Source organism: Somniosus microcephalus, chromosome 3 (genome assembly GCF_052327205.1).
Source record: "Somniosus microcephalus isolate GS21.2 chromosome 3, FLI_Smic_1.0, whole genome shotgun sequence".
NCBI lineage: Eukaryota > Metazoa > Chordata > Chondrichthyes > Squaliformes > Somniosidae > Somniosus > Somniosus microcephalus.
Window position 1 is genome coordinate 58,653,985 of NC_140989.1, and position 27,585 is coordinate 58,681,569.

General features: G+C 43.9%; 1 protein-coding gene and 1 long non-coding RNA gene across 2 annotated transcripts in view; one reads left to right on the forward strand and one right to left on the reverse strand.

Moving 5' to 3' along the window:
* Window positions 1–27,585, forward strand: part of thada (THADA armadillo repeat containing) — a 502,870-nt gene that overhangs the window by 430,348 nt on the left and 44,937 nt on the right. The gene's annotated exons all lie outside the window — the stretch shown is intronic.
* LOC147121086 (uncharacterized) overlaps window positions 7,689–27,585 on the reverse strand; it is a 58,844-nt gene continuing 38,947 nt past the window's right edge. Inside the window, exons 3-4 of the long non-coding RNA XR_015076438.1 lie at window positions 16,807–16,915; window positions 7,689–8,178 (exon numbers count right to left, since the gene is read on the reverse strand). This is a non-coding gene — a long non-coding RNA (uncharacterized LOC147121086). The remainder of the gene's footprint in view (window positions 8,179–16,806; window positions 16,916–27,585) is intronic.

Below are 27,585 nucleotides of genomic sequence, written 5' to 3' on the forward strand. Positions count from 1 at the left end.
ATAGATGCCACACTAGAAAACTAGCAAAGGCTGACCAACAGCTATTGCCTCAAAAGCAGCCCTGAATATAGGCCTTATGACATGTGAAGACAAGTAAGCGGACCTGCGAGGGATCACCAGAGGCGGCAGAGGTACTTAAACAGCAGCCCGAGGCAGCGAGGCCCAGAGCCCCGAGACCGGAGAGGCAGCGGACCTGCGAGGGATCACCAGAGGCGGCAGAGGTACTTAAACAGCAGCCCGAGGCAGCGAGGCCCAGAGCCCCGAGACCGGAGAGGCAGCGGACCTGCGAGGGATCACCAGAGGCCCGACCAATACAGGTTCCGGGAGAGAGGTAAAAAGTAATCCAAGTGTGATGTCACCAGGAAGCAGGTAAGTGATTGGTTGGTGAGTATTTCTTTTATTACAAGCTTAAATTCTGCGGTTTATATTTTCTTGGGTCTCTGTGGTGTAGTGGGGACAGTTGGTAAATAAGCACCCTAGAGTATATCTTTAACTAGTGGTATTGAATTAATTTAAATTAATTAAAGGGGTAAGTCATGCCAGGAGAGCCCAGCCCCGTGTTGTGCTCCTCTTGCTCTATGTGGGAATTCAGGGACGCTGCCGGTGTCCCTGATGACCACGTGTGCCAGAAATGCATCCAGCTGCAGCTACTAACGGGCCGCATTGAGGCACTGGAGCTGCGGATGGATGGGTTGTGGAGCATTCATGATGCTGAGAGGGTCATGGATTACACGTTTGATGAGTTAGTCACGCCGCAGGGTAGGGCTGCACAGGCAGAAGGGAAATGGGTGACCACCAGGCGGAGCAGTAGAAGCAGGCTGGTAGTGCAGAAGACCCCTGTGGCCATCCCCCTTTCAAACAGGTATACCAATTTGGATACTGTTGAGGGGGATGACTCACCAGGGGAAGGCAGCAGCAGCCAACTTCCTGGCGTCGGGGGTGTTGCTGCTGCTCAGGAAGGGAGGAAAAAGAGTGGGAGAGCAATAGTGGTAGGGGATTCTATCATAAGGGGAACAGATAGACGGTTCTGTGGCCGTAGACGTGACTCCAGGATGGTTTGTTGCCTCCCTGGTGCCAGGGTCAAGGATGTCACTGAAGGGCTGCAGGGCATTCTGAAAGGGGAGGGTGAACAGGCAGAGGTCGTGGTTCACATTGGGACCAACGACATAGGTAGGAAGAGGGATGAGGTCCTGCAACAAGAATTTAGGGAGCTAGGTAGCAGATTAAAGAGCAGGACCTCAAAGGTTGTAATCTCTGGATTACTCCTGGTGCCACGTGCTAGTGAGTATAGGAATAGGAGGATAGAGCAGATGAATGCGTGGCTAAAGAGTTGGTGCAGGAGGGAGGGCTTTAGTTTCCTGGATCACTGGGCCTGCTTCTGGGAAAGGTGGGACTTGTACAAGTCGGACGGGTTGCACCTGAACCAGAGCGGGACAAATATCCTTGTGGGGAGGTTTGCTAGCACTGTTCGGGGGGGTTTAAACTAAAATGGCAGGGGATTGGGAACCTGAGCAGGGAGACAGAGGAAAGGAAAACAGGGATAAAAGCAAAAGATAGGAAGGAGAAAAACAAAAGTGGCAGTCAGAGAAATCAACGGTTTAAATCAAACGTGGCCACAGTAAATAATAATTCTAATAGGTCTAAGAGCGTTAAAAAAACAAGCCTGAAGGCTTTGTGTCTTAATGCGAGGAGCATTTGTAATAAGGTGGATGAATTGGCTGCGCAAATAGAGGTAAACGAATACGATTTGGTTGGGATTACAGAAACGTGGCTCAAGGATGGCCAAGACTGGGAACTCAACATCCAGGGGTATTCGTTATTCAGGAAAGATAGGCAAAAAGGAAAGGGAGGTGGGGTAGCATTACTGGTTAAAGAAGGGATTAATACAATTGTAATGAAGGATATTAGCTCTGATGATGTGGAATCTGTATGGGTAGAATTGAGAAATACTAAGGGGAAAAAAACATTAGTGGGAGTGGTATATACACCTCCAAACAGTAAGGTGGAGGTTGGGGATGGCATTAAAAGGGAAATTAAAGAAGCGTGCAATAAGGGCACAGCAGTCATCATGGGTGACTTTAATCTACATAGAGATTGGGCCAACCAAATTAGTAATAATACTGTGGAGGAGGAATTCCTGGAGTGTTTACGGGATGGTTTCCTGGACCAATATGTCGAGGAACCAACCAGAGATCAGGCCATCTTAGACTGGGTATTATGTAACGAGAAAGGATTAATTAGCAATCTTGTTGTACGAGGCCCCTTGGGTCGGAGCGATCATAATATGATCGAATTCTTCATTAAGATGGAGAATGAAGTAGTTGACTCAGAGACAAGGGTCCTCAATTTAAATAAAGGAAACTACGATGGTCTGAGAAGCGAGTTGGGTAGGATTGAGTGGGGAATGGCACTCAAAGGGTTGACGGTGGATAGGCAATGGCAAACATTCAAAGACCGAATGGATGAGCTACAGAATTTGTTCATCCCAGTTTGGCATAAAAATAAAACAAAAAAGGTGACTCAACCGTGGCTAACAAGGGAAATTAGGGATAGCATAAGATCCAAGGAGAGGACATATAAATTGGCTAGAAAAAGCAATAATCCTGAGGATTGGGAGCAGTTTAGGAGTCAACAAAGGAGGACAAAGGGATTAATTAAGAAAGGGAAAATAGAATATGAGAGTAAGCTATCAGGGAACATAAAAACTGACTGTAAAAGCTTTTATAGATATGTGAAGAGAAAAAGATTAGTGAAGTCAAGCGTAGGTCCCTTACAGTCAGAATCAGGGGAATTTATAATGGGAAACAAGGAAATGGCAGACCAACTAAATACATACTTTGGTTCTGTCTTCACAAAGGAGGACACAAATAACCTCCCAGAGATGCCAGGGAACATAGGGTCTGATGAAAGAGAGGAACTGAAAGAAATCAGTATTTGTAGGAAAATGGTGTTAGGAAAATTGATGGGACTGAAGGCCGATAAATCCCCAGGGCCTGATGGTCTACATCCCAGGGTACTTAAGGAAGTGGCCCTAGAGATAGTAGATGCATTACTGGTCATCTTCCAGAACTCGATAGACTCTGGAACGGTACCCATGGATTGGAGGGTAGCTAATGTTACCCCACTATTCAAAAAAGGTGGTAGAGAAAAAGCGGGGAATTATCGACCGGTAAACCTGACATCGGTAGTGGGGAAAATGCTAGAGTCTATTATAAAAGATGTAATAGCAGTGACAGGATCGGACAAAGTCAACATGGATTTACAAAAGGTAAATCATGCTTGACTAATCTACTGGAATTTTTTGAGGATGTAACTGGTAAAATAGATAGGGGAGAACCAGTGGATGTGGTGTATTTGGACTTTCAGAAGGCTTTCGATAAGGTCCCACACAAGAGATTAGCGTGCAAAATTAAGGCACATGGGATTGGGGGCAAGGTATTGACTTGGATAGAGAACTGGTTGGCGGACAGAAGGCAAAGAGTTGGAATAAACGGGCCGTTTTCCGAGTGGCAGGCAGTGACTAGTGGGGTACCGCAAGGATCGGTCCTAGGACCCCAGCTGTTCACAATATATATTAATGATCTGGACGAGGGAATTGGATGTAATATCTCCAAATTTGCAGATGACACAAAGCTGGGCGGGAGGGTAAGCTGCGAGGAGGATGTCGGGGAAACTCCAGTACGATTTGGACAGGTTGGGTGATTGGGCAGAAACATGGCAAATGCACTATAATGTGGATAAATGTGAGGTTATCCACTTTGGTGGCAAAAACAGGAAGGCAGATTATTATTTGAATGGCAACAGATTGGGAGAAGGGGAAGTGCAAAGAGACCTGGGTGTCCTTGTGCACCAGTCGCTGAAGGTAAGCATGCAGGTGCAGCAGGCGGTTAAGAAGGCAAATGGCATGTTGGCCTTCGTAGCAAGAGGGTTCGAGTACAGGAACAAGGATGTCTTGCTACAGTTGTACAGGGCCTTGGTGAGACTGCACCTTGAGTATTGTGTGCAGTTTTGGTCACCTTACCTGAGGAAGGACGTTCTTGCCATGGAGGGAGTGCAGCGAAGATTCACCAGGCTGATACCTGGGATGGCAGGAATGACGTATGAGGAGAGATTGTGTCGATTGGGCTTATACTCACTGGAGTCTAGAAGATTGAGAGGGGATCTCATCGAAACCTATAAAATTCTGTCAGGTCTGGACAGACTAGATGCAGGAAGGATGTTTCTGATGGCCAGGGAGTCCAGAACCAGGGGTCACAGTCTAAGGATAAGGGGTAAGCCATTTAGGACTGAAATGAGGAGGAATTTCTTCACCCAGAGAGTGGTGAACCTGTGGAATTCTCTGCCACAGAGGGCGGTGGAGGCTAGTTCATTAAATATATTCAAGAAAGAGTTGGATATATTTCTTGAAGCTAAAGGGATCAAGGGATATGGGGAAAAGGCAGGGACAGGGTACTGAATTTGGATGATCAGCCATGATCACATTGAATGGCGGAGCAGGCTCGAAGGGTCGAATGGCCTACTCCTGCTCCTATCTTCTATGTTTCTATGTTTTCTATGTAAATGGAATGAAAGTGCAGTGGGACAGGGTTTGTCATAACTTAAGCTGATGGTATACCAAGCATTTGACTCTTAATGTCGGCAACAACAAAAAATGAAAGCACATAAAAGCAGACTTTGTAGCAGTGCTGATTTTAAAAGTTAATGAAGGGTTTTTTTGAGTGGTGAAGGCACAAGATTTATTTAATAGCATTCACTCTCACGCACTCATTCTCTCCCCTCTCACGCTCCGTCATGTTTTATCCAGCACTGTGAATTCTACTGTATTTCTGCCTATTAATCCAAAAATAATTTCTCCTCCAGTAGTTACTAATACTTAAATTTGAAAATAAAAGTAGGGACATTTATACAACTATATAGGGCCCAGCTCCTTTCATTAAGAATGCATCCCACAGTATATCGTTTTAATTTGTGGAATTAAATCTTTAGCAATATGCACCTCCAGTAACCCAACCAGCAGTTCATTCTACATTCACAAAACCGTTTGACTATCGTATCTGCCTGGTTTCCATAGCCACAGGCAGGTGGAGGATTATTTGGAATGAGAGTATGCTGCTTTATCTATTTTAAATAAACATTTTTAAAAATAGCTTCAGGGGGGTTAAGGGTGAATCAGTATAATTGAAACAAACCAATTCAAACCAAGTCCTGAGGAAAGGTCACACCCAAATGGTAACCTTGAGTCTTTTCCTCTTTTAGATCAATCTGCTGCGCATTCCAAACATTTGCTGTTTTTTAAAACTTCAAAGCACCTGAGGCTACAATGAATATTTAACTGTTTGTGTAAAAGTCTCCTGTCTTAACAGAGGAGTTGACTGGTTTAAAATAATTAAATAATATCACCAAGAGTAATGTCTATTCTTTCTTGCTGTCTATCTGAATTTATTTTCTTATACTGGAAATAGAAACCACATTATACACTGTAATCATTAAAAATATCTAAAATCCACAAAAGCATGGTTTATAGGAATAGGCTGGTAACCCTGAATTATGTGCTTTCAGGTGGACCTGATTCTTCCGGTCTGAGGTTTGCAATTTGTTATACTCGTTTTGATTTATTAATGCCTCTTCTCACATTTTTTGACTGCTTTGATACAGGTGATGGGGATTCTCTCCCCAGCTACTGAACAGTAACAAAACAACCACTACACCAAGCGCATAAACAAACTGGAAACCGCTTTTAAGGTTACAGAACATAACTGAATGTTGCACCTCACCCACAAACAGGCCAACGGTTTGAATCACACATCAGTTATATATTGTGAGATCCTAAATATGGAAATCTCACTGTCATTTTTTAAAAATTAAGTAAAACTCATTACCATTCCCTATTTTAGTTCCAAACCATGGCAATTCTTTAAGTGCAATAACAGAAATGCTCAAATAACCAGTTACAGTCATGTTTTTTTCATGAGAACTTCTGCCTTGTCTCAAAAAACAGCTGCCACCAGTCTTGAAGAGAAGGATATGTTTTTAAAAGTTGCATGTTAGTATCTTCTTTGTTTTTTGTAACATATTTGGAGCTGAACGCTACAAACCCACCTATAACTGAAAACTCTCAGAAACCATCAGCTTATCTTAAAACCCTTCTCCCATAAATTTGTGTGCAGCCAGCAATGGAAGAAGATAACATCTTATTGGTTCTGGTATTCTCTGTTCTCATCCTTTAGCCAATCTGTGTGGTTCTTGTGTCATCCCGTCCTGCCTTCCAGCCAATTCGATCAACTCCGCCCTCCAATCTGGTTCGAACAAGCTGCAGCCCTGCCCTCCAACTAATTTGTTTGACTGATACAACCTTCAGTCCCAGGAAATAAAGATTAACTATGAAACACAAACAAACTGACAAATAGGTTGAAATGCTGACTGTCAATTCACAATGCTAACAATTGGTATGTATTCATACCGCATGGAGACTCACGCAATCAAACCCTTAACTATTGGTGAAATCGGCTTCAGTGAGTGGAGTTGCACAAAAGAGCAATGTAGGTGACAGGATGTTGGAATATGCAGCGATGCTGAAGGGTTGAAGGGAAGCAGCTGTAGCCGTTGATTGGAGTAATGTGACAATAATCTGACAATGGCACATTGTTGGCTGATTGTCTACAATGGCACCAACATAGGCCTAAATAGCAGCAATTCCATAAAAAATGAGGGGTTCATTACCTTTACTGACAGTTAGAAGGCGAAATTGCTTGAGACATTGCACTCAAAATCTTGACTCTTTGCACAGGTCAAGGGTGAGTTGCACGTCAACATGCAAACATTGGAGAGGGTGTAATTAAGGACAGCTAAATTGATAGCTGAGATTCGGCATCTGAATTATGAGGTGTGGAAGTTGAGAATGTTTACACTGGGGGGAAAAAACAGGCTCAAGGATGATCTTGGGAACAGGAGTAGGCCATTCAACCCCTCGGTCCTGCTCCGCCATTCAGTTAGATCATGGCTGATCTGTACCTCAATCCCATTTACCCGCCTTCGCTCTATATCCCATGACACCATTACCTAACAAAAATCTATCAATTGCATTCTTGAAAACTCCAATTGATCGATTATCCACATCTTTTTGGGGGAGAGTGTTTCAAATTTCTACTACCCTTTGTGTGGAAAAAGTGCTTGATCTCAATTCCAAATGGCCTAGTTCTAATTTTAAGATTATGTCCCATTGTTCTTGATTTCCTCCACCACAGGAAATAGTTTCTCCGTATCTACCCTATCAAATCCTTTTAACGTTTTAAACACCTCGATCAGATCACCCCTCAGTCTCCTATACTTTAGGGAATACAAGCCAAGTTTATGCAACCTGTCCTCAATTTAACCCTCTAAGCCCCGGTATCCTTCTGGTGAATCTGCGCTGCACCCCCTCTAAGGCCTTGGGGTGCAGTGCCCAAAACTGAACGCAGTACTCCAGATTGGGTCTGACCAAGGCGCTATACAACTGAAGCATAACCCTCCCCTTTTTATTCCAGCCACCTTGAGATAAAGGCCAACATTCCAATAGCCTTATTGAAGGAAGTTATTGAAATATTTGATAGAGGCGTAGGAGAGGTATCCTGGGATATATTTCCCAGACACTGGGACAAGCCAGATGGACCACAGTGGTCTTTTCTAGTCTTGTACATTCCTATGTAACTACGAGTATCAGATTATTCTATTAAGTTGATTTTTGCCTAGTTTTGGGGGGAATTTGCTCTTCTGAGTCTTCCAGACAGGAAGCATTTGACTATCTTGGAATTGTTTTATTGGCTACAAACATAGCTGTATTTTACACATTATATTTCTAACCATGAAAGGCATGGCCTCAATCCCACAGGCATTCACTACTTAACACATTTACATTAACATCAAAAATAAAAATAGGTTGTATGGCACAAGAAGCAATGGCCCGGAATTTGCGGTTGTAATGACATCGAAAATATCAGCGTTCACCGCGAATACAACTGTAAAACCGGCCAGCAAGCCACCTCTGGCATCCGAGCATGCGCAGTTAAATGCGGAAATCCAGAAGTTGCTGTCGGTCATTCCCTGCTCCTCCACAGGATGCGTTGTTGAACACCCCGCAGCCGACAATCAATTGAAATCACTGAACTGATGAGAACTTGAGCTTTTACACTCTTAATATCGCTGTTAAAAAAAAACCAAAAGTTAAGCCTTGTTCAATGAGGTGTAACTGGGTTTTTAACGGCGTACTGAGTCACAGCTACTGCTGAACAACTGTTCTGGCCCTGAGAAACTAATTTTATATTTGTGGAATGTCAAATTTTTCATTTATGATAAAAATTCCATGGTTTTTACTATAATACATTTTTTTTGAAGTTTATGATATTTCAGCTTTTACCTTAATCCCATGTCCCTATCTCCCAATCTTTCTTTCGCTCCCTGTAAAATGATTTAAAAAGTGAAGGATAATCAGTGCATTTTTCTTCCTGGTTTGCTGTCTGTGAGAATTCTTCAGTGTGATTGGCTGCTTAGCCAGCTTGATGACATCATTGTTGCTGGACATTGGAAATCCTCTAGGCTTGGCGCCAGATTCAGATTAACGTTGGGAGAGGTGAAATCCATGCATTCGTGGGCAGCTTTCTTCGAGGTCATTGGCGAGTGCCGTCACTTCGCCGCTGACCGCAAAATCCAGGCCGATATAAAACATCACTTGTACTGTGGTGTGATTACACACAATATGATCATTTCAACACAACACAGTTATTAGTACAAAACCTGACAAAATTAAAAAGTGGATCATGTTATAGATAGCATATAACACCTGGCACTACAGGGCCATAGTAACATTGCAAATATAAAGTTGTCCTCTAAAAGTAATAGAAATGAAAATGAAGACTTGGAGATTAAGCTCAGATAGTTCACAAGGAAATATATTTTTTGTTTTCAGTCTTTCAATTTACTGCCCTGTAACCAGTTTGGAGGGTGGGACTGAAGGCTTTTTCATTGTAAAATTCTATATGCAAAGGAAAATAAAAATAAAAATTAACTCTCTTTCCACAGATCAGTCCCTTTAAGATATTGATCCAAGCTGAATTTGACGCCCCATGTTTACATATAGCACCAATTTCTGTTTTGTCTTTCCCTCTCCCCTTGCCCCTGGAAGAACATGCTAAATAATCCTAAATAATAGAACACTGTACTTCCACTTGTGTGCAGTGGAAACCAACATAAAACCAGGGAGAATTCAAATGGAACTGTACACTTGAGCTTGATGCGAGTCATTATGGAATTGTAAGTGGTTTAAAACCTGCAGTATGAGGTGAACATTTTTACTCAGTGGTAACCTAGGCGTAAATAAATTTGCACCATTTAGACGGTGCATTATAATTTACAACAGCTGCAATTTGCTACAAAAACAAACTAGCAGCTGCTGTGTAAATTAGACAGGCTGGACCTAAAATGAACTAATGAAGACCAGTGGCTCCAAATATCTTCTTGCAGCCTCCAAGTACTTTTATATATGTTTACATATTTGTGAGTTTAGTCAGCAACGCTCATATTTTCTGCAGATTTATCACAAGGGATGTCACCCACAGGACTTATTACATAGGTGACGGCCTGCCCTTTATGTGGATCATTTCTGTGTATATTTATCTCACAGTACATCACCCATAAGGGCTAACACGTTGGTGACCGCATCCCCTTTCTGTGAATCGCTTGTGTGCATTTATCACAGAATCCATCATCCATAAAGACTACCTCATTGGTGATGGCCGTCCTTTATATAGATCGCATCTAATGGTTTCTATATTGCTCCACATTTGTTTCCCTGTCCTTTGGTTCGAAATTAAATTTCTCAGCTTTACCATAATGTGCAAGGAGCTCATGGACTTCTTTGTCACCAAGATTAAGTGCACCCGTTCAGCTGCCTCTGCTGTTTTCTCCCCCTTCCCCATGCCCAATAAGGAAAACTCCGCCCCCCTCCCAGCCCAGGTTCCCTCGTCCTAGCTCTGGACATATGTCTAGCTTCTCTCCCATCTTCCTCATGCCTTCATCAAGCTCATCTTGTCCATGAGACTTACGTCCTACTCACTTGACCTCATTTCCGTAAACTGCTGACCACCCAACTTAAAAAGTGAAAAGTTTCCCTGATTGCTGTTTCTTAAACATGTGTGTCTAATGTGCATGAATGGTGGTTAAAATGAGTTGAAACTTCAATCTTCACACTTAAAGAAGGAATATATGACGTGAGTTTGGCACTTTACTTGGTCCCCGATTGTTTACACCGATTTACGCTCATTTTTATATTCGGGCGTATGCTAATGAGATTGGCAGGAAATTTGAGCGTAATTCAACATCGGCAGAATGAGCACAAGAATGGGCATAATTTTGGGTGAAACCTCTAGGTTGTGCTGCACCCCTGCAGGAAAGCCAGAGCCTCATGTTCAAATCTCTTATTCGCCTCGCCCCTCCTTATCTGTGTAACCTTCTCCAACCCTACAAGCTGCCCCCCATCCCCATTCCTCCGACTGATCTCTTTTGCATTTTCCCCTTTACCCCAACATTAATGACCAAGCCTTCAGTTGCCCAGACCCTAGGCTCTGGAATGCTCTCCCTAAACCCCTTTAGCTCTTAATTTCTGTGTCCTCCTTTATGACCCTCCCTAAACCCACCTCTGACCATGCTTTTGGTCAACACTCTTAACATCGCCTCCTTTGGCATCTATTTTTTTTAATTATACCTCCGTGAAAGTTTATTGACATTTTTCCAGTGTTAAAGGCACTGTATAAATGCAACTTTTCCTTGTAAGTAACTTCTGTCTATTCATTTTTGATTCTTGGCGGTCTTCCACGTCTAGTGTTTGAGATTGCATTGTTTTCTTGTTCAGGAGTAAATATTGTTCCAGTAATGTAGTATTAAAGGAAAGAACTAATGCTAGGGAGTATATACACACTTTTTTTCTGTTAATACTGTATTATGGGAACAGTATTTACGCTTCACCGTGATGGGTGTGTAAAGAACTTTTACTTTCTTATTATTTTACTCTGAAGGTGTTGACTCTTATTGGGTACAGTTACAAAAATCAACTCACCTTAATGCACATTTTTCCTGTGTATCATTTCTGTCCTTACATAAAGTCCACACATATGCACCACATTCCTGCATGGGTAACCAGATAGGAATCAGGAACGGAAAGCCTGAGCTTTTTGCCTCAATTCGCCCCAGTTCATAGATGCTGCAGCCAACTGTAGTACCCCACTACTACTCGAGCTTGAGATTGGCCAACTCTTGTATAGATCAATACCATACCATAATCATAATAATCATCATCATAATCAACTTTATTGTCATTGTTAGTGCACAAGTGCAGTACAACGAAATGTAGGCTTGCGGCTCCCGAGAGTGTACATTTAGATTAAGACATTTAAACATTCAACATTCATTTGGCTTGTAATACATTAACATAAACATAACCATAATAAAGTGCATTGGCAGATGTGCAGGCTTTAGAGTTTATTTGTGGAGTTCAGTAGGATGACAGCCCTGGGAAAGAAGCTGTTCCTAAATCTGGTCGTTCGGGTGCGAATGCATCTGTAGCATCTCCCAGATGGCAGGAGGGCGAACGGACTGTGGCTGGGGTGGGTAGGGTCTTTGATGATGGTCCGTGACCTCCGTAAACAGCGTTTCTGGTATATGTGCTCTATGGTCCGTGGGGGAGAAATTCAGTTGTGAGCGCCACCCGTTAGCACCTTAAGAGGGCGATAAGTGGGGCGCTAACCAACTAGCGCCTGGGCGCGGCGATACCTGCGCCTCTCGCGAAATTGAGCGGACATTTAGCGGCAGCGCTAAACCATACCGCTCGCTCTCCTGCGCACGCAGATCTTGACGTCATTCCAGAGTGCGACGCCCTTGGGGCGCCCCGGACCAGAAATTCAGTGGCGCCCCCCTCCTTTCCGCCTGTCGCTACCAATGACAGGTTGACTGGCACGCTTCCCAGTCGCTGTGGGGCTGGGGGGGCGCTATTTAAAGGGGGCTTTTCCTGTCTTCTGTGTGGTAGCCATTTTTGGACCACTCGTTCTGAGAGAGAGAGGGAGATTTGCCGAGAGACAAAGGGAGAAAGAGAGACTTCTGCATTGAGTCAACGCTGTCTGAGGTAGTTTTGGCTTCTGACCATAACTTTGTAGTTGCTTTGCTTTTTCACCGGCATAACTTTGATTGCCCACATATTATGGGGGCTGCAATGGATGGGAACGTCGTGCTTCTCCATCACATTGAGAGGGCACAGAGACGCAGAGAGAGAGTGGCAATCATGGCCAGACGGAGGAGGGCCAACAGGCATCGGTACAGGAGACCTTACCATCCCAGGGTTTTTCGACAACAGTTCTCATACATCAATATGTCTGAGGAGCAGTGTTTGCGAAGGCTGCGATTCAGCAAGGAGGTGGTCACTGAGCTCTGCCACCGCCTCCAGCCAGATCTGCAACCTCAACTTAGGAGCAGGACGTCTCTGTCGGTGGCAGTGAAGGTAACAGTGGCTCTCAACTTTTATGCCACCGGCTCCTTTCAATCTGCTACTGGGGACATTGCCAATATCTCCCAGTTCGCAGTGCATTGCTGCATCCATCAAGTCACAAATGCCCTGTTTAAAAGGAGATGAGAGTACATCTCTTTCCCCATGACCCCGGACAAGCAGCAAGAGCGTGCAGCGGGCTTCCCCATGGTGCAGGGCGCCATTGACTGCACCCATGTGGCTTTGCGGGCGCCGCAAGAGAATGCCGAGGATTTCCACAACCGAAAGGGCTTCCATTCCTTGAACGTCCAGTTGGTCTGTGACCACAGACAGCTGATACTCACTGTCAATGCCCACTTTCCAGGCAGCAGCCACAATGCCTTCATCCTGCGCCAGACTTCTGTGGCAGACCTTTTCGAGGCCCCGCTTCACCCAGGAGGCTGGCTTCTCGGGGACAAGGGCTATCCTCTGTGCACCTGGCTGATGACCCCGCTCCGTTTGCCCAGTACCCCTGGAGAAGAACGATACAACGAGAGCCATCAAGCTACCAGGAACATCGTTGAGCACACAATCTGCATGCTCAAGCAACGGTTCCGCTGTCTGGACCACTCTGGAGGAGCCCTGCAGTACTCGCCTGAGCGAGTCTCCCACTTCGTTGTTGTGTGCTGCATGCTGCATAACCTGGCAATCCTCAGGACCCAGCCAATGCCACCGGGCCTTGGAGCACCAGCAGAGGAGGAGGAGGAGCAGCAGCATCAAGATGGGAGGGAGGCACAAAGTGCAAGGGCCGTCCGTCAAAGGCTTATAGCAATTCGCTTCTAGGCCCCCTCTGAGGGAATGGCTTCTGCCATTCAAAGAACCTGAATGGAACCATACCGCAACCCCTAAGCCGGTCAAGGCAACAATGAGTGCAAAGAACAAACATGCACATTTTGAATAAAGACACTTCTTTATTTACAAAACTGTGTATCCTTCCCACATGACAAAGTAATAGAAAGAAACAGTCAATCACATAACTGGCTCTCACAACCTGGAGACAAAGTCCAAAACAGTAACAAAAATATGACCACGACCCTCGGCCTTCAATAAAACAATGAACAACATTTTGCCACACCTTCTATTTTTTGCCCTTCGAGGGTGATCTGCTTCCCTTGCGAAATTGCCCCCTTCCCATCCTGCAGCTCCGCCGCATTGGGACCCCAGTGGCTGCAGCAAGGCTGGGGGAAGGCTGCTGAGTGTCAGAAACTGAGACTGCAGATGCCCTTGAGGGACAGCCTGGACCAGCTCTGGGCCTGGAGGGCCCAGCTGCTGACTGCTCCAACTCTGCATGGGCGGCAGCAGTCTGTCCTACAGGTGGTGGCAACTGCAGTGGAGAAGTGACAGTGCTGGCAGCAGGAATGCTGTTATCCTGAGAGGACAGCAACTCCCCGCTCGACCGACACACTGGCACTCCCACGGGGCAGCACTTCAGCATGCGGAGCAATCTGCGGGAGCACAGATTGCTGGCCTGCTGTGGCGCGGGGAGGGCCCCGGGGAAACCTGCCCGATCCAGCAAGGGTGGCATCAGTTAGTGCTCGCGTGGCCTCAATCTGCGTCTGCATGAGACCAGCCACTGACTGCATTGCAGCACTTAGCATTTGCGTGGCAGACGCCTGTGCTGCACCGAAGTCCTGGACACTACTTGCCAGTGACTCAGTGGATTCGGGCATCCTTGCCACTGCAGCCATGAGCTCAGTGTGCCTTTGCTCTGCCTGGGCGTTCATTTCAGCGAGGAGCCGCACCTCTTCTGCGCTCACTGTAGTAGGACTCGAGGCCATACTCTCCCTCCGGGGAGAAGGCCCCCGAGCTTCCCTGCCCCCCCCCCTCGCGTTGCTGCAGCCCTCTGGGTCCTGGAGCTTCACCCTCATCAGACCATTCCCCCCCCCCCCCGCTCCCCTCCAGGGAAGGCGTGTCCCCAGTATGGCCATGGGCTGCCTCGGCAGAGGGTTGCGCTGATGGTCCGGCTTCCTCTTCCTCCTCGCCTTCAGATTCACTCCCAGTGGCAGCTTGAGGGCCCGCCTCCTCACCTGGTGAATCAGCATCTGAAAGCAGGGAGGTACAAGAGTAGCTTTAGCGTGAGGACAGGGTGGCAGCAAGGGAGGCATGAGTGCAGCGATGTACTGATTTGGATCGAGAGTGTCAAAGGATGCTGTTGTGAGGAACAAGTGGAAGGAGAGAGGTCAAAAAGGTGATGACCTTACCATTGCTGGCCAGAACGGGGTCGGCGTCTCCAGTGGCGACGGGGCCAAGCATCCGGCTTGCCACAATCCGGTGGACTCGCTGCTCCAGATCGATCAGGGCTTGAAGGTGAGGCCGGCCTCCCCCAGTCCGTTGCTGCTGTCTCCTATTATGCGCCAGCTTGCCCTGCAAGAAAAAGGACGGGGTCCGAGTAAAGATGCAGCCATGATCTTGGCTGAAATGCCTCCCATGGTCGAATAGCCCTTCCTGTGTGCAGCCATGATCTTGGCTGAAATGCCTCCCATGGTCGAATAGCCCTTACTGTGTGCAGCCATGATCTTGGCTGAAATGCCTCCCATGGTGGAATAGCCCCTACTGTATGCAAAGTGCTGAATGTGCGTGTGAGTTTCCTGAAAAGGCCATAGGTGTTGGAGGAGTGCTGGGCATTGGGGCTTTCAAGACCCTTTGGCCATAAAGCGAGGTCGAGATGGAGGGATGACGAGGTTTCTGAAAAAGGCACTCACCCTGACGACCCGAGTGAGGTCGTTGAACTTCTTCCTGCATTGCACAGGGGTCCTAGGCACCATGCTGCTGGAGGTCACTCTGTGAGCCACCTCCCTCCAAGCTTTTCGGTACTCGCTGGGCAGAGGCCTCCTGCCACTCTCCGGGTACAGAAGAGATTGCCTGCGCTCCACCGCGCCAACCAGAGCCTCCAAGGCCCCTTCGCTGAAACGCTGCGCTCGCTCCCTGGCCCCCTCCATGGTCCTTGGCTGCAGCATTTGGCAACAGGTCTGTCCAGGCCGAGATTCAGGGCTCCGATGCGCAGGGTGCGGCTGCAAATCAAGATCGACCCTCCCCTTTAAGAGCTGACCGGTGCCAGCGTGTCTGTGTGCAATCGCTAACTGACAGCACCTGCGCTGCGCCCGCCCTCTGAGTTAGCGCCTCGCTCCTCCGGCTTAGCGCCTTAAGAGAGTCGTGCAGCGCCTGATTTAGCGGTGCAATCAGCTCCAGGGGCGAAACAGACCAATTTCGCAGTAGGTGGCGATAATTTGCGCCACTTTGCGCCCAGCTGAGAATTGCACCCCAAATGGGGCGATACCGAATTTCTCTCCCCATGTGTTACACTTATTCATCAAACCATTTGGACCCTACAAGATTGCTATTATTACTTTCTTTAATGGATTGTATCTTGCAATGTTTCCTGTGTTAGAAATTTATTTTAATAGAATTTGGTAAGTTTAGTACCATTTCATGCACTTGTGAACCTGTAGTGTGACATATGGAGAGCGCAGTTAGTTAATGTGCTTAAACACTCTGCCTCAGATTGTTCGGACAAGAGTTTTTTCTTAAACTGCAGTTTGATAGTGAGTTGCTAACTGTCTGAAGTTGGTGCCATTTGGAGCCAAATAAAACATCCCCAAGGAAGAGAGGGAATATTGCAAGGCGAATCACCCCAGGCTGCTCTCAGAAGCAACCTTGGCAAAGGCAGCAGTTCTCTGTCTACCCTCACTGAGTCAGTTAATTGGAAAACAACTTTGAATGGCGAAGAGAATTGTTTTTAAAGACATTTATATTACAAACCCAGATGCAGTCCTCTAGCCTGCTTTCCACATTGTGACAGACCTAACCAATACTGTGAAAGCATTAGTTGAGACTGGAATTTAAACTCCAGTCTCCTATTCAAGAATCCAGTGTTTTAGCATTATACTACTGTTGGATTGGAAGGTTATGGACCCAGTTTTACATGTACATTCTGTGCTGTGGAAAGCTTGATATTTAATTTACACTTTATATTGAAGTGCAAAATTATTATATCTTTGATTATTAGATTATAATACAACTTCTGTTGTGCATTGTCATTTTAGACATCAGTACTAAGAAGGAATAAGTGCACACCACCCAAATAAGTATTAGATCATTCTCCTGATAGTGTTTTTTTTAATCCTCTTCCTCTGTCTGTCTATCTGAGAATATTAAATTGCCACCTCAATAACTTAAGCCCTAACTTTCATAAGACTTGATAAAAGATTTTTTGCCGTCAGACACAGATCTCCTTTTGATGTTTAGTGAGTTGAAAGCCATACCTGTCTGTGTTTCTGCATCAATGAACACAGTCTTGTGACCTCAATAAGGTAGAGTTCATTATTTTGTAACCAAGCGTGTACGTGACTTCCTCTCATTGTGTAGCAGAACCTTGGGGGGAAAAAATGAGAGTACGACATGACATTTCAGCTTGTGGACATGTGAGTACCAACCAAACCCCTGATAGTTGAATGCCAAACATGCCCAGGTCCTTAGTGTGAAAGAAGTAAACACAGAGCAAAGCACACAATGACAGGTGGTTTTTTTAAACCTATAAAAGTGCTATAAAATACAATTATGCGGAAGTGGTGATTTTTTTTTTAAACAGACTCTTAATTTAAAATAGTACTTATGCATCTATGTACTTTCTTCTCTAGGCGTCGTGACTGCAGTGCTTTTTGAATGTTTCCACAACTCGCCAACTATAACTTTCTTAAGGGAATCTTTTTCAAGCTCATTTTTAAAGGGGCTTTATTTTCGAAGTGTATAGAGCATTTCGATAGGACTCTTGCCTTACCATGGGTAAAGTCAATTGGTTTTGGTGATAATAGCACTTCACACGAGGAAACAATCCAACTTCCTCCAATGTGTCACAGCTCTAGTTTGTAGGTGCTAAAACCTTTATAAAATTTAGTTGTATTGTGACAAAAATAGATTTTCTGCTGCCACCAAAAGGGTTAAAATAGTCTCTATGAAACCAGGTGATGAGCAGCAGTCCACAATGAGGCCTGTCTCCTGTAGCTCTGTTCTATTTATGCACTGTGTGTGTGTGTGTCTTTCTCTCGCATATACACATGAACACTGATTGTGTGTGCACCTTTTTCCTCTGCCAGTATGGAGTTCAATGTGCGAAAGTGTGAGGTCATCCACTTTGGACCTAAATGGTGAGAAGCTAGGAACTGTGGAGGAGCAGAGAGAATTAGGAGTCTAAATACAGAAATCACTAAAAGCTAATGGACAGGTACAAAAAATAATTAGTAAGGCTACTGGAATGGTGGCTTTTATCTCAAGAGGGTTGGGATATAAAAGTGAGGAAGTGATGCGTCAGCTGTACAGAGCTCTGGTTAGACCGCACCTGGAGTACTACACTCCGTTCTGGACACTGCAACTCAGGAAGGCTTTCTTGGCCTTGGAGTGGGTGCAGTGCAGATTCACCAGAATTATACTGGGGCTAAAAGGGTTACATTATGAAGACAGGTTGCACAGACTAGGCTTGTATTCCCTTGAATATAGAAGATTAAGGGGTGATCTAATTGAGGAATTTAAGATGATTAAAGGATTTGATAGGGTGGATAGAGAGAAATTATTTCCTCTAATGGCTGTTGTTCCGTATGACGGGAAAAGCTTATAATGGGATGTCTAGTTTGGCTATCCATTCGATGGCCTCCTGATGCCGAGTGGAGAAATGAGGTGCCTCCCACAACAGATCTTAGTTAGGAAGGTTGATGTGATGTGTTCCATGGTCTGGGACTCATGGCCACAGTTGCACTTTAGGTCGTCCCTCATCTTCCACTTGTGGAGCAGGTGGCCGCATTGTCCGTGCCCTGTGCGGATTCGGTTGAGCACTGTCCACTGTTCAAGGGAGGTGGGAGCCAGGGACCTCTGGTAGAAGAGTCCAGAACAAGGGGATATAACCTTAACATTAGAGCTAGATCATTCAGGGGTGATATCAGGATGCACTTCTTCACACAAAGGGTAGTGGAAATCTGGAACTCTGTCCCTCAAAAAACTGTTGAGACTAGGTCAATTGAAAATTTCTAAACTGAAATTGATTGATTTCTGTTCGGCAATAGTATTAAGGGTTGCGGAACCAAGGCGGCTAGATGGAGTTAAGATACAGATTAGCCTGCTCTAATAGAATGAGGGAACAGGCTCGAGGGGCTGAATGGCCTACTCTTGTTCCTATGTTTATTCATTTATCTTTCTTTGTCACTATTTATGCATGTGTCTCTCTTTCTCACTAGTATATTTATGTTGATGTGTGTCTCGAGCTTTTATATTGTGCTAGTAGCACTATATTCTGGCGTGTATATCTCATGCAGCCAGCTGCAGCTCCAGTGTTAAACTTGCTGGGGTTTTCTACTCCATGCGACAGTAGCTTTGTTTTCTCTGCTTTGCTCTAGGAACTTCCAAAAATTAGCAATCTAATTTATGAATAAACTACAAGTTATTCAGTACAGTCACAGGTAATGTACAAACAGCCCCACTAATGAAATTCAAGGAAAGGCAACTACAAGCTGGTTTAAACATTTGTAGCTTTTAGCAAAACATGTTATAGGATGATGACCAGGAAAAATGTAATGCTTAAAGACACATCAAAGAGTGTGTTCCATTATTTGAAAATGTAATTAAAGCACAGGGCAAGTCAGGAATCAGTTAAGTATGTAATAACACATTCCACTATTGTGCATGAAACAATGACCTATGCAAAGAATAAATTAGAAATGTTATTTCAAACAAGCCTGTAGCCCCAAAAAGAAATTTGCATCAAGTAGCTGAAGCGCCAATTAATGACGCTTGTAATTTGGATCCACACAGAGAGTTATTGTGTGCATCCTGGCTCTGCTGCTGGTCCTTTTCTACCAGTGAGGTGTGAAGCTGCACGATTGTTTTATTGCTCTCAGTGTGGGGTGCATGCAAGAAGGACTGAATTGAAACAATGTAAATTAAGATTCTTTCTTGGAGAAAGTAATTGAATTAGTGATCCTTGGCTGTTCCAAGTCTAGACCTATTCATATGTCCTGGAACTTAACTAAGTTCATTTAAACAACTTTTTAAAAACATTTTAGGTTGACTTTAATCAAAAGGGCATCTTTACTAGACAAGCTGTGCATTCCTTCTGAAAGCCATGTGCTACCTCGCAAACTCTTTGGAACATGCATTTCCCCATTGTAGGCTGTGTAAAGACATATCGGCTCTCCTTAATCCCTGTTTCAAGACCGTGCTTTTAGGGTTCTTGGTTTGCCCACAGTGCAGTCCAAAGCACTCATTTGTGGTACACTTATACGAATTTATAGAGCATTTCTCATGTATTCTCTGAATTGAGGAACCAAAACATTTTACATGTATATTGTGAATTTATGTCAAGGTGGGCTTGTTCAAGATGTACTGCAGTTGAGCAAACATGAGGATTTACAGTGGGCAGTTGGGACTTCTATTCACCATGACATTATCACACTGCTTTGTTACCTTGGAATATAGAATGTGGGGTTACGAGGATAGGGTGGGATATGTGTTGGTGTAGGGGTTACGGGGATAGGGTGGGATATGTGTCGGTGCAGGCTCGATGGGCCAAAATGGCCTCTATCTGCACTGTGGGGTTTCTGTGATTTCTGTGAACTTAAATTTACAAAATTTTTTAGTGTATAATGTATTCATTTTCAAAATACTCCATGTCACAAATGTTAAATTATAGAATCATAGAAAGTCACAGCACGGAAGGAGGCCATTTCGGCCCATCGTGTCCGCGCCGGCCAACAAAGAGCTATCCAGCCTAATCCCACTTCCCAGCTCTTGGTCCGTAGCCCTGCAGGTTAGAGCATCCCAAACGCACATCCAAGTACTTTTTAAATGTGGTTAGGGTTCCAGCCTCTACCACCCTTTCAGGTTGTGAGTTCTAGACCCCCACAACCCTCTGGGTGATTAAGGAGAGCCGATATGTCTTTACACAGCCTACAATGGGGAAATGCATGTTCCAAAGAGTTTGCGAGGTAGCACATGGCTTTCAGAAGGAATGCACAGCTTTTCTAGTAAAGATGCCCTTTCGATTAAAGTCCGAGTGGTGAATTTTTAGATGGCACACCATATTCTTCATCAAAATATGCTACAAAGCAGTTGAAACATAATGCTGGTCTACACTGCATTTACTGGACTCGGCTGGGCTGTATGTGGCTCCACTGAACGGAAGCCAGGGGGAGGAAGGAATTGAATGGGGGGAAATCACCCAATGCTGCTGTTGTACAAGTTCTGGTAATAAGCTCAAGAATAACTTTAACAGAGGTCTTGGAGCAGATCAGATCATCTGACAACCTTCTCAGTCAAGGGATGAAACACAGAGGGTGGAGGAGGAGAGAAATAGAGCTGAAAAAATTGTTGTCAGCAGAGAACTAATGAACTTTCTAATGAACATGAATCCTATAATTGGCCAAATTGAACACAGACTTGTCAACTGGCCAAAGCTATAATGATGCCATTTCCTCTGCAATTATTATTTGTGATTTGTAAGCAGTTTCAGCTTGACTACTTCATTAATAATGATCCATTTCAATCTAGTATTTTATGTTTTGCTTAAGTTGTGTATGCCACAGTTGGTTAGTTATTACCAAACAGGATTCATTTAAGCTCATTCTCTATGAAGCTGCTTGCATTCATATGTAGTGCCTCTTCCAACACAATTAGAGTTGATGAAGCTATGTTCGATAGACAGCTTGCAATTACATAGTGCCTTTCACTTTCTCAGGATTTCACCAAGCATTTCATAACAAAAATGAATTTTGAAGTCACTGCTGTTATGTAGGAAAACTCAGCAGCCAATCTGCACACGGCAGGGCCCCACAAAGCAGCAATGAGAGAAATCACTAGTTCATCTGTTTTTGATGGTGTTAGTTGAACATGAGTATTGGGTTAGGACACCAGAAGAACCCGCTGTTCTTCTAATAGTACCATGGAATCTTTTATGTCCACCTGAATAGGCAGATGGTATCTAGGTTTAATGTCTCATCTGAAAGATCGCACCTTTGACAAAAGATCCAAGAGTTTGTAACAAAGACAATGATAAAGGACCCCCCCCCCCCAATTTTTAGGTAAGTAGAAATATAATTTAATGGCAGATTGTTTCAAATTATCTTCAGTTTTCTGCTGCATTTCAAAGTACTGACTGGAATAAGCTTATAAATCTGGTCATTCCACAAGTGTGTAAGTACAGTATGTACATACCAAACATTACTCCACTTGCAAGGTGAAATACAGAGGGACATGCTTCCAAGTTTGATCCAGAACTGTCAATCATGGGAAAATGTTAGGAGTGATATTTCACAGCCAGTATCACAGCACAGTGATGGCTTGAAGGAATTTTGATTCTCACTCAACCGCACAGCTTTTTACTTTCACATTTTAAGCTTTTGTGTTGTTTTAAAGTTGAATTACTAAGGGCAGGTGTAATGAGCAATATGACACTGTGTTACTGATCATGCCATCCTCATGTATAATGAACCACAGGACAAGTTGAAATAATTAAAGTTTCTTGTTTTTTATTTGGCTTTTCATTCTTGTGTATATGGCAGTTTAATTTGTTTTGTTTTATCCAGTACCCTTTTCTCCCTTGCTCTCCTGAACACACAGACTCTTGCTAGGGTACAGTTTTGTAGGTGTTTACAGCCATCTTGTGCCTTGTTCAAGTACAGGAAACTTTCGTTTTTCCGGAGGTTAAATGTCCGGAAAGCTCTATCTACCAGCAAAATTCAGGAGTCGGTTCAGATAATTTTTTTTCTTTTCGTTGCTTCTTTTCTCCAGTCCTGGCTCTGCAAGCATCTCTGTAGCTAAGCAACAGCTTCAGCTAGACGCTTGCAAGCGGCGCCGACTGTTTTGAAGCTGTTGTTAAGCAACAGGGTTTGTTGCTTCACACGGAGCTCTGAGCTCCGTATGTTTTAACATTAGCGCTGGTTTCTACGGCAGTTTTGATCTAACGGCACCAGCTCGGTCCCATCGGTGCCGGATACCAGAAAGTTTCCTGTAGTTATTTGTGAGCCTGGAGAATGAGGATTCTATTTAACAGTGGAGGGCGTCACAGCAAACCAATTCTGTACTCACCTGACGTCCACACGCATGCATTTTCCAGCTGTGGTAGCTGGATAGCGATCAGGAGCCGGAGCACTGACTAATTTTCTTTCTCCCCCTTCCCTAATCCAAGGGTGCTGAGGCCCACTGCGGCACCCCTACTATTGCTCTGGCTGTGATAAGCTAATTCAATAGACATGGGATCAAAATTGGGACCTCGTTGGTCTGTATAATTTAATGCTACACCAATACATTTACCCACTGAGACAGTGGATGGTTTTTTTTTAAAGTGTATGTAAACCGTTCAGTTGTTTGATGCATACAAACCTTTGATAAACATAATGTTGCACTTCACATGACTTCTAGTTGGGAAAACATTAGGAATTATTCCTAAAGGTGTATTTCCAGTGCTGGACTGAGCATTGTATTATAGAAGATAGGAGCAGGAGTAGGCCATTTGGCCCCTCGAGCCTGCTCCGCCATTCAATGCAATCATGGCTGATCATCCAAATTCAGTACCCGGTCCCTGCTTTCTCCCCATATCCCTTGATCCCTTTAGCCTTAAGAAATATATCCAACTCCTTCTTGAATATATTTAATGAATTGGCCTCTACTGCCTTCTGTGGTAGAGAATTCCACAGGTTCACCACTCCCTGGGTGAAGAAATTCCTCCTCATTTCTGTCCTAAATGGCCTACCCCTTATCCTTAGACTGTGACCCCTGGTTCTGGAATCCCTGACCATCGGGAACATCCTTCCTGCATCTAGTCTGTCCAGTCCTGTCAGAATTTTATAAGTTTCAATGAGATCCCCTCTCATTCTTCTAAACTCCAGCGAGTACAAGTCCAATCAACCCAATCTTTCCTCATACGTCATTCCTGCCATCCCAGGTATCAGCCTGGTGAATCTTCGCTGAACTCCTTCCATGGCAAGAACATCCTTCCTCAGATAAGGCGACCAAAACTGCACACAATACTCAAGATGTGGTCTCACCAAGGCCCTGTACAACTGGAGCAAGACATCCTTGTTCCTGTACTCAAACCCTCTCGCTACGAAGGCCAACATACCATTTGCCTTCTTAACCACCTGCTGCACCTGCATGCTTACCTTCAGCGACTGGTGCACAAGGACACCCAGGTCTCGTTACACTTCCCCTTCTCCCAATCTATTGCCATTCAGATAATAATCTGCCTTCCTGTTTTTGACACCAAAGTGGATAACCTCACATTTATCCACGTTATATTGCATCTGCCATGCTTCTGCTTGTGTTTTAGAAATTCATTAATAGATGCTTCTGTGACATGTTCATAATGCAGACCATTTGTGTACCTCAAACAGACACTCTTTTATCCCCATCAAAACCTAATGTGTACCCCGGTTTCTCTTTACATGGCACCAGTACCCCGTGTTTCACTACAAAACCTTTAGCACAGCATAAATGGTGCTGAATTGCATACTAGCATGCTGATCTGAAAGCTCACTCTTTTTTGATGTGACTGAAGTATCTTTGTCAGTCCCGGCATTCTGCTTGATTACCTCACACACTGCTTGTGTTTCTCCATCGGCATCAGCAGGGACCACGTAGCAGTTACTTTGCTCTGACGAGAAATTGAATCTTGGAATAATTTTTTTTTACTTGGAGTTTTTGTAGCTTTTTTCATTCCAAGTACTGGTATAAACTCTGTGTAGTTGTCAACCATCATATCAAGCAATGTAACAATTGGAAATATCTCGCCTAATATTTTAGCACTGAGATTGTTTCAGCAGAATTTTATAGCTACCATTGTAAGTTCAGATAGCAATATATATGCAAGGAAAAATATGTTTCAAAAGGGGTCTTCAATCCAAACTTTTCATATTGAGCCATTGCTTTTAAAATTGGTGGAAATGTTAATTTACAGATTGCAGCAGAGTCACATTTCCACCATCTTTTTTTAAAATTCACCCCATAGTTTTTGAAGGAATTTTCCTTCTCTGTCTAAAGATCTATTGTTCTACTGGGAGAAAAAAGTAAACAGATCCCTCTTTAACTTAATGCTCAACCTTCTACCCTGATCACGTGCTTCAGAAGGGAAATGTGAAGATTGTATTTTGTTGGCTGTCCATCTGCCCCTACCATTTTGCCTTCAATCATCAGTCTTTATGCGGGTTAAGGGAACAAATTGTGAATGGTGTTTCTGTAATCTCTTGGCTATAGGGTTACCTTCTCAGGTAACATTACCATTTTCTTTAAAGGGTTTTTAGATCACTTGCCCTCCTCTGCATAGTTTGCTTTTGTTCTCTCACAGACTAATTTAAGGGTTTGCAACAGGCTACAACAGGTAAAAGAGTGAGATGCTATTATGGTCGAGACACAGATGTTAATTATATGTACTACTATTAAATGTGTAATAATTCTTGAGATGTAATTTGCCAAAGAATGCAGAAGGCTAAATCTTCAATTTTCCTCGCTTAAGGGATATAAGGCACATAAATCAGTGCTAAAGAAAAATGTTTTATAAGTGGAGCAGAAAATGTCCATCCTTTTAGGTTATTGAAACTTTGTACCATCGAGGTCACAAATTGGTTCCATATCTGTTCAGTTCTAGGCCCTGGGCTTCTCAACTGGAATACATTTGTGGATACACTTATGAATTATAAATTGTATAATACTTTGTGCTAGAAGATAAGCTGAAAGCAGCACAGATGTCTTTGATTATAGTTGCTATATTATTTTTAGATTACGCTGATATGAATTGCAAGCACAGTTATTTGGAAAATATCTTTAGTTTGTTTTCTTTTTCTCTTTTTAACTCAGATTTTCACATAACTCATTTCCCTCCTGAGTGCTTTTAGGGACTGCTACACCGTATTAATGAATAACATATGTTTGCTTCATTTTGAAGCAGAGTAATCAGAATCTGTTAGCAACAGGATTCGTATTAATGAAATATATGTACGTTAATCACTTTGGAAGGTTGTTATTCATCATTTTCAGAAACATCGTACAGTTCAAGGGAAACTAAAGTTCTTCTCACAGTGAAATGTTTGTAAGAGGGAGAAGAACTTGTTCAGAATCATTTAAATGTTTATTCGGTTGAAGGTTTAGTAATTTCTTGATTGCTGCAGCATTTTTTTTTAATCCTGTGAGGTCTGCGGTCATGTCACTTCGCCATGTCAGAAATCTTTACAAGGTTACAACAGTTCAGATTAAACATTATTTGGGAAAAAAAATCAGTTTCTGTTGTTTGCTTAATAGTCATTACTGTTTTTCCTGTACAAGTTTTAGCTGACATCCTTGTGGATGGAAAATAGCTTTGTGAACTGTGAAGCAGCTTTTTACAAGGCCAAAATGACTGCTGCTCCCCATAGGAATCAGCTTACTACTTCTTACCAAAGCTTCTCTGCCCAACAAATGTGTGTTTTTCCCAAAACACACTAGGGCTGAAAAATACCATAAATATAAAATTTCATTTGATATACTGTCGCTTGTGTAACAGTTTTTAAAAGATTTTGGCAAAATGTTTTCAGATACTGAGAAATGGCGGGTGGGAGAGACTTCCTTTGTGCAGTAAAATCCTAATTACATTCTCTAAATTATGTTTACAATTTTGCTGCACTTAGCACACAGAGATAATCTTTCCGGGGCTATGTTTATTCTATTTATTTTCTGCCTTCCTCTTTTAATCAATCAAACAAAATGATGTTGCCTCTTTAGTGCCAAGATTTCAGTCCTCTTATGAGATTGTGAAAGAAAATGTGAAGTAAATTGCAGTTACTTTAAGGTCAAGATGATACATTTACAGCTAACCTGTTGAACTGCTTTCCCCTACCTTGCCACCACCCCTCCCCCCCCAACCCCCCACCCCGAAAGGGTCAGATGAGGTCACCATAAATTAACAATGGTACTCCTCTGAAGGCTCATCAGAACAAACTTATGCAGAGAGCATGGTCTCGGTCCATTGAATAATGTACTGTCAGGAGATAAGATTGAACACATCTGGTGCGGTGCTCCTTGAACACCGCGAGGGGGTCATATGTGGTTAGATTGAGGTGCGATCAAAACAAGCCTGTGTATGGAATACTACCTTGTTCTATTGAAATATGTGGCTTATCAAAAATGACTGAGCGATTGGTCCAAGACATCAATGAACAAGGTTGATACACTGCCTGGTGGACTCAAGAATTGGGTGCAATCTAACTTTGGATTTCAGAACATCTCTCCAGGTTGCAAGTGGTGAGCTCGTGCCAATATGACCCAAGAGCTGACTGCACATTGGCACAATCCAGATCCATGACAGGACCGTGCATACCCAGTCATCCATATTTAGATGAGGGCACTCTTGCAGAATCAATTTCGTTTTCTCTTTTCTTACCCCCAACAATTTTCTCCAATCCATCTCACCTGAAGGTTTGTGGGATACACTTCTGTGGATGCCAAATACCCTTCTAAACTTGAGTCAAATCGCATTCTTTATGTATGAGCCTAGAGTGAGTGAGTGTCAGCAAACTACTTGGCTTCAGGAAGGATTACAGCTGAGCCCGATCCTGTCCTCAGCCAACATCCACACAAGCACAATTTCTGGTGGAGGTTATTGGATAACAATGACAAGTGTGAAACCTGACCCATTTCCCCCTCCCTAACCCAGGTAGGCTGAGATCAATTGGACTGCTCAAGAAAATCACATGGTATCTACAGGAAACTTTCGATTAACCGGCCCCTAAATAACCAGAAATGTCGGTTAACCGGCAAAATTCAGGAGTCGGTTTCAGGTAACTTTTATAACTTTTATTACTTGCACAGCAACAAATGGAGGAAGGCAAGGGTTTGGCTGCAGCTGTTGCTAAGCTACAGAGACGCTTGCAACTTGTGGACGTTGTTCGCAACAGGGTTTGTTGCTTTATACGGAGCTCTAAGGTCCGTATCTTTTACTATAGCGTTCAGTTATCCGGAATTGTTGCTGCACCGGCACCACGTCGGTCCCGTCCGTGCCGGATACCAGAAAGTTTCTTGTACTGATGAGGAAG